The following is a 7,314-nucleotide window of genomic DNA, read 5'->3' as shown; positions in this document are numbered from 1 at the left end:
TTGTGATTCTCCGGCAGGATAACTTCCTGATCCACTGGATCAACCTGGTCCTTCTACCACTTGGAAGGAAATAATCATTCTGAGCAAGGGGGAAACCTTCACCTGATCAGTTCAAGTCCACCTCAAGAAAATCTGAGACAGTCCTCTCCGCTGCTCCTCCGGACCCACCTAAAGTCTGCCAGTCCACCCTCCAAATAAGTAACCTCCATATCTGGACATCCTCCCCACAAACTGGACCCAAGGATCAACCAAAAACCATTTTCAGTGAGTCAAATTAAGCTCTTCATCTTCTTTGGCTGGTTTTCCTATAGACCATGAACTCACCATTTCTGATCTCCATCTAGAGTTTCCAGTTCCGGTTCACCAGACCGCTGGATACTTCCCAGCTGTGAATCTCCTGTATTATCTCTCTCTGAGTTTTGTCACATTCAATAAATTGTTAACTTTTGCCGTGCCTCTGAGTAGTTTTCTGTTTGTGGGCAAGACATTTGAAACCCTACATGACACTTTCAAGGTGCTGTTTTGTAGGCCTCCAAATTTGGGACCCATGCGAAGGCCTCCATCCATTTTGGATGTTTTACTTTTTTATCTATTTTTTATTTTTATTTTTTTTTTTCATTTTGGATATTGAGAACAATGTCCATAATATTCAACATGGCAAAAACATTTCCCAGTCTAACATTCTCAAGTTATTTCAATATCAAACAATCAGAATTGGAAGACTATCATTCAGTGAAAAACAGACTGGCTCTTTAGAATTGGTAAATCAGGATGTTGACCTTTAAAGGAAATTTATTAAAAACATGCACAAGTGATATTTTCACAATTATTAAAGCTATTTTCTTTTATATTTTTATTTTTCCATTTGTTTTCAAAGCCTTTGGCAATTCTGTATCGCAGTCATGTGAGCAAAGGGCATTTGTAATGATCTTATTTTCTTGACCTTTTGTTTCTGAGAAGTTTTTTTAGTTTTTGGTTTTCAAGTGTACTTTGTTTTATTCTGTGATCTTTAGATTTGTATTTTCTGTATTCCTTGATTAATTTAAAGACTTTATTAATCTCACCCTGGAGAAATTTGCTTGTGACAAAGGCTCAATAGTCAAAAAGGTGCCAAAAGTGTGAGTATATACAGTGCATCCATATATATATATACGCACATATATCTATATTATATATACAGCTGAAGTCTCTTATTTAACAGGATTATTGCACAGGATATTAATTTAAATAGGTATTTATATATAGTTATTGCACAGGGTATTAAACATTGATTGCACATTAGTCATTGCCAACGTTTTTGCAGTTTTCTGTCACATTGTAAAGTCTAATGGCAGCAGGGATGAATGACCTGCGGTAGGGCTCCTTTTTACTAACAGGGTTAAAAGTATTTCACTAAAGGAGCTGCTCAGCTCCTCTACAGTCTGGTGCAGACAGTGGAAGGTGTTGTCCATGATGGATGTAAGCTTGAAAAGCACCCTCCTCTCAGACACTTCCTCCACCGAGTCCAGAGTGCAGCCTAGGACAGAAGTGGCCTTTCTCACCAGTTTGTTCGCTGTCTTTCTGTGCTGACAGGGGCCCAGCAGACAACAGCGTAGAGGAGGGCTGATGCCACCACATAGTCATAGAAGCTTTTAAGCAGGGGCCTGCTAACTCCTAAGGACCTCAGCCTCCTCAGAAAGTTGAAGCTGCTCTGGCCCTTCTTATACATGGCGTTGGTGTTATGAGTCCAGTCCAGTTTATTATTGACGTGAACTGCCAGGTATTTGAAATTTCCATAGTTTCTATGTCCTACCCCTCGATGTTCACGGGGGAGTGAGCTGGAGGTCTTCTCAATCACCATCTCTTTAGTCTTACTGGGTTAAGACATTGTGGTTCTTCTCACACCAGTCCACAAAGTTCATGATGACCGACCGGTACTCCAGGTCATATCCTTTCTTTTCCCCTTTCCTTTGCCTTTAGCTCCTTCTAATTACTGCTGTCTACACCTGCTCCATATCAGCTAATTAGTCCTCCCATTGTTTCTGTTTTCCATATATACACCTCTTTTTCCGTTAATCAGTGCTGGGTCCCCTTCTTTCCTTAGGTTTATTTCTCCCTGGTGTCTCCTAGTTTTTTGGTTCCTGAGTTTCTTGTTGATCATTTCTCAACTATAGATTCTGTATTTTACTTCTTCGTTAAATTATATAACACCCTTGTGTACAGCTGTTGTGTACTCCCTTGTGTACAGCTCTCCAAGTAACACCAGAACAAATTATCAGAAACACTAACAATAGTTACAATTGGCATAGTTGCAAGGGCATGCATGTTTTAATGTTTTTTGTAATGATTTTTGGAAAAAATTTCAACATAATATATTGTTTTGTATCTGCTGCCTGCCTTCAGCAAATGTTGCTGGCGGCTCTTCCTATTATCCACTAAACAAACCCTAGGGGATGTTGCTGCCCCCTTTTAGAAACACTATGGCAATAGAAATACTCCAGAGCAATGAAAATAAATAGAAAGAGACAACACCCAAAGAAAATGTAATATCACCAAAATAGCAAAGTAGGTAGAGTAGCTATGAAGACGGCTGATCTATGAGCAATCAGGAAGTTATGCAAAGATTAAATCCCAGACATGGTGGAGTCCAAAATTGAAACTAAATATACATTATAACCTACTGGACCTCAGCTCAATTTACACTAATTTAGTTCAACAACTTCAGCAAATGATCCAACATAAACTCCAATCCCAACATATAGAGGCTGAGTGAATTTGGTCTGGAATCGGTGGAGGAGAGTCATGGTTTCAGAGACGCTGTAGAAAGACAGAATACCTGCTCTGTGATCCAGATACACTCCTATTCTGGAGGAAACTGGACCTGAAACTGGAGTTTTAACGTTGTTGTGCCAGACTGTGTAACTGTTTGTGTCACAATCTAATGACCAAGATTTGTCATTGGCCCCAAATTCCCATTCATCCAATCTTCCTTCTCTGCTGATATTCTTATATAAGACTGCCACATCAATTCCTCCTCCTCCCCACTTTACCTCCCAGTAACAGCGTCCAGTCAGACTCTCTCTACTCAGGACCTGATTGTGATCATTAAACCTGTGTGGATGATAAGGATAAGACTGTTTCTGTTTCACTGATGTTACCTTTCTGTTCCCCTCAGATAATAATAGATATTTGTATGCAGTGTTTGGATCTAGAGTGATTTCTTGTGAATATAATAGGAAACCAGCTCTATTCTTGCGTTCTGGTCCTGACTGCAGAACATCCACCTTACTGACAGTGAGGGAGATGTTTGTCCCTGTGTTTCTCAGGATGTCCTGTATTTTCTCTCTGAGCTCTGACACAGCTGCTGTCACATCCTCAAAGTATCTCAGAGGACGAATATTGATGCTGGATGAGTGTGTAGACTCACTGAGTGCTGACAGTGAGGGGTAGTTCTGGAGAAACTGGGTGTGATCCTCTGTTTTTAGGAGCTTCTGGAGCTCAGCTTCCTTCCTCTTCAGCTCAGTGATCTCCTGCTTCAGCTTCTCCTGAAGCTTTTTAACTCGACTCACTTCAGTTTTCTGCTGGGATCTGATCTGCTGCTTCACATCAGAGCTTCTTTTCTGGATGTGATGGATCAGATCAGTGAAGATCTTCTCATTGTTCTCCACTGCTTTATCAGCAGAGCCATTGATGGCCTCCACCTCCTGTTGAAGCAGCTTCACATCTTTTTCTTGGTTCTGGATTCTCTGCTGGATTTGTTGTCGTCTCTCCTGGAGCTCCTTCTGCTTCTCAGTCCTTTGTGCTGCAGCTGGGACTGTTTCATGGCCTTTATGTTCATCCATTAAGCAGAGATAACAGATACACTGCTGATCAGTACGACAGAAGATCTTCATCACCTCATCATGATGGGAGCAGATGTTCTCCTGGAGCTTCATGGTGGGTTCCACCAGCTTGTGCTTCTTCAGTCCAGGGACATCATAGTGAGGCTGGAGGTGATTCTCACAGTAGGAAGCAGGGCAGGATAAACAGGACTTGACAGCTTTCATCTTCCTCCCAGTGCAGACATCACAGGCCACATCTTTAGGTCCAGCATAGCAGTGATCAGCTGGAGCAGCAAGAATTCCTGTTTTTTTCAGATCCTCTACCAAAGCAGCCAACATGATGTTTTTCTCCAGTCCAGGCCTCGGAATGAATTCTTTCCTGCACTGAGGGCAGCTGTGTATTCTCCTCTGATCCTCTACATCCCAGTGGTCTTTGATACAGTCCATACAGTAGCTGTGTCCACATGGAATAGTCACTGGATCATTCAGCAGATCCAAGCAAATGGAGCAAGATAAGCTCTCTTGGTCTAACTGAACCCCTCTCTTCTCCATTTCAGCTTGCACTAACTAAGACTGTTTTTGTTTCTCTCCTGTACAACAGAAACTGGTTTGAGTTCAGGTATGTCAGGTTCATGTAGGGAGTGTCAGTGGTTCCACCCATTGTCATGCTTTAAAATCAGAGGGGGTTGAAACAAGGAAGCATTTTGTATCTTAAATCTGTTTTGAATTTAGAAAGACAGGATCTACATATATTATTCCCACTTAGATTCAGCCTAAAGAACATAAACTGTACTTCAAGCTATAATAAAGGCAACATGTTTCTATCTTAGTGTAATTATTAACAACAGAGAGATCTGCATAATTCCTATGTGCAAATTCTGCAGATGGAGACAATAGATTATGGATCAGGCTTAGTTTTTGGTTTCATTTTGTTATTGTCTCTCACATAAAAACGCCCAGTTAAAGTGCAAAAGCAGGTTTGGGACTTCAACATGATTTAACAGAATGTACGGATTTTCTTTATGCATTTGTGACAGTGTGGGGTCCTGTCACTTGCCTCCATTTGATCACGCACCTTGGCTACTTGGTCAGCGCGCAACACACACTAGTCTTGCAGGCACCATTGTATTCACTCTTTCTTTACCCTGTAAATCTGATGCAAAAGCATCCATTACAAATGTTGGTGTTCAGACTTAAAACCAGAAGATACGTAGAGACAGAACACTGCTCCCCATGGGTTATTTATAGATGTAAAACTCTATAGGGTTCTATAGGATGGGTTGCGTCACAAACATTTACATTAGAACCTTGACCTGCACAGACACTGATATTCAATTTAACTTTCAAAGCTGCAGTCGACCCACACTGGAACATTTGACCAGCTTTTAGTCCATATCTGAAAAAGCAAACTCCCCCCTTGTAAACTGGGCTGCAACATTGATTTTTTTGTCTAAGTAGAGGGCTTAAGCAGAAAATCTAGCCACATGGGTACCTATGATTCGATTGAAATACATGTTGCAATGGCAAATGTTAATCTTTTAAATGTATTTAAGGCTTTTTGGCCTCAAACTCTTCTGCAATGTTGATCTGTATCAGTTCATGTTCATGTATTGTTCAAACTTCTACGAAATGATTTTTTTAAAGAAGCTTCAGGAAAATCATGTCATGATCGCTTTTACAAATCTGTCCCACATGCATAGATACCACTCAGAGAACACAGGAAAAGTTTAACAGGTTTATTGAGCAAATGTACAGAGGTTGGATCTGGAACTCAGCGAGCTGGTGAACCGGAAATGGAAGTGAGAAGGGAAGTTCAGAGGTCAGTTCAGGGACCGTAGGAATCTTGGATGTTAGATAATGCTGGTGTGGAACTCACGTTAGAGGGGGCCTTGTCAGTCCTTGAATCCAGTCTGTGTGGGAGAATCCAGAGAATTGCGAACACTTTCGAGGGCGGACAGAGAGACAAGTGTTGGACCCATGGGAGTAATGGAGCAGACTGTCACTCGGATTTCCGATGGCAACTTGAATGGAACATGTGGAGGTTTTACCCCTGCTCAGTGTGAACTCGGCTTTTCCTTCCAGGGGGGAGAAGGTCCAGGTATCCATTTAAAAAGGAAGTCTTCCTGCAGAAGAAACAAAGACAAAAGTACATAAGTCTCAGAGAAACAACGCTAGGTTAGACTCAGCTAATCTCAGCTTGGCTAGAGTACCCAAAACTGGCAAACACTCTGGCGTCGAGGTAGTGACAGCCCACTGCTTAAATACTCCTCCAGATAATGGTCCAATGAGCCGCAGGTGTGCAGGGAGGCCCAACGAAGACAGGGCACCTCCTGGTGGTGGAGAGAAGGAAACACACAAACAGACCACACAAACTGGATTCCTAACAACTCATAGGTTAAAAAAAGCTAGTTGATTTTAGCTTTCAACTTTAATGAGATAATATTAATGTATTTCCCTTAGCCACATTTTAAAACAGGAAAAGAGTGAATAGTGAGAGAGATGGAGTTTAGAAAATTTTTAAGAGCTTAAAAATAGTAGCTACTAGCTAATAACTTACCTCTCTCTACAGTTAGGTAATAGAATGAAAAACATTAAAACAGTCAGAGCTGTGAGAAAACAACCAAGGCAGGATTAGGATTAATTTAATCTTTCTTACACATACAGCATTAAGGAAGATAAGTAAGGAAATAAATATCAGTGTTAAAGCACTGCAGCAGAAACGAACATCTTATTAAGACAAAAGTCAAAGCTATTCAAACACCATTATAGGGTTCTCAGATTTGGAACAGTGCATACATGTGTGAAGCATATTTTCCTCTATATTGATCCAGTTTGTGTCAAACTTCATATTTTAGACAGATGGTTTCACATTCGACACTAGATGGTTATGTTATACAGTTCATGGCTAATTTATTGACTTTAAGATGCAACTTTCCTTCTTCGTAAAGCAAGGCTGGTTCATACAACTCTGACTTTTCAGGTGTTGGTTTTACTTGGTCCGGGGATGCAGCAAAAATGTGGATTAACTGGAATGACAGTTGAATGGCAGGAAGAAGATATGTATCTCAAAAGGTGCATTTAACCCTTTTAGCCTCAAACTCTTCTGCATAAATATTAGTGATGTAAGAGGAACAGAGTTTAATAAAGGAAGTGGCTCCCATTCAAATACATGTCGCCAACAGCCTATGTAATGGCTTTGTTCTCTTGTGATTCCAACCGAGGTGAATGTAGTGCTTCCTGAAATCGTCTGCTGCTGCAGCAGAGGAGAGCTAATCCAGCTCTGGCAACCTAAATCTATCTGCCGAAGGAATAATTGTGGGGCCCAATTACTGTTTTCCAAGGAGCCGTTAGAAGCCGCTGACCTATACCATACTGGTCCCACCGCCAGCTAACCGCCGTATATAAAGGTAGATGTCCCGAGCTACTGTGAGTTGTAAAATTAAGCCTGCAAAGGGGCCTCTTGTTATTGGATCCGATTAATCCAAATCTCTTTTAGAGCTGCTGTTGGACGAAC

General features: G+C 41.2%; 1 pseudogene; it reads right to left on the bottom strand.

Annotated features, from left to right (window-relative positions):
* Positions 1 to 3,229: 3,229 nt before the first annotated feature.
* LOC107100123 lies at positions 3,230 to 4,376 on the bottom strand (annotated as a pseudogene).
* Positions 4,377 to 7,314: the final 2,938 nt, after the last annotated feature.

This window comes from Cyprinodon variegatus, unplaced genomic scaffold (genome assembly GCF_000732505.1).
Source record: "Cyprinodon variegatus isolate N-32 unplaced genomic scaffold, C_variegatus-1.0 Scaffold937, whole genome shotgun sequence".
In the NCBI taxonomy this organism is placed as follows: domain Eukaryota; kingdom Metazoa; phylum Chordata; class Actinopteri; order Cyprinodontiformes; family Cyprinodontidae; genus Cyprinodon; species Cyprinodon variegatus.
The sequence above is the reverse complement of the archived record's forward strand: the minus strand, read 5'-3'. Positions and strand labels throughout refer to the sequence as shown.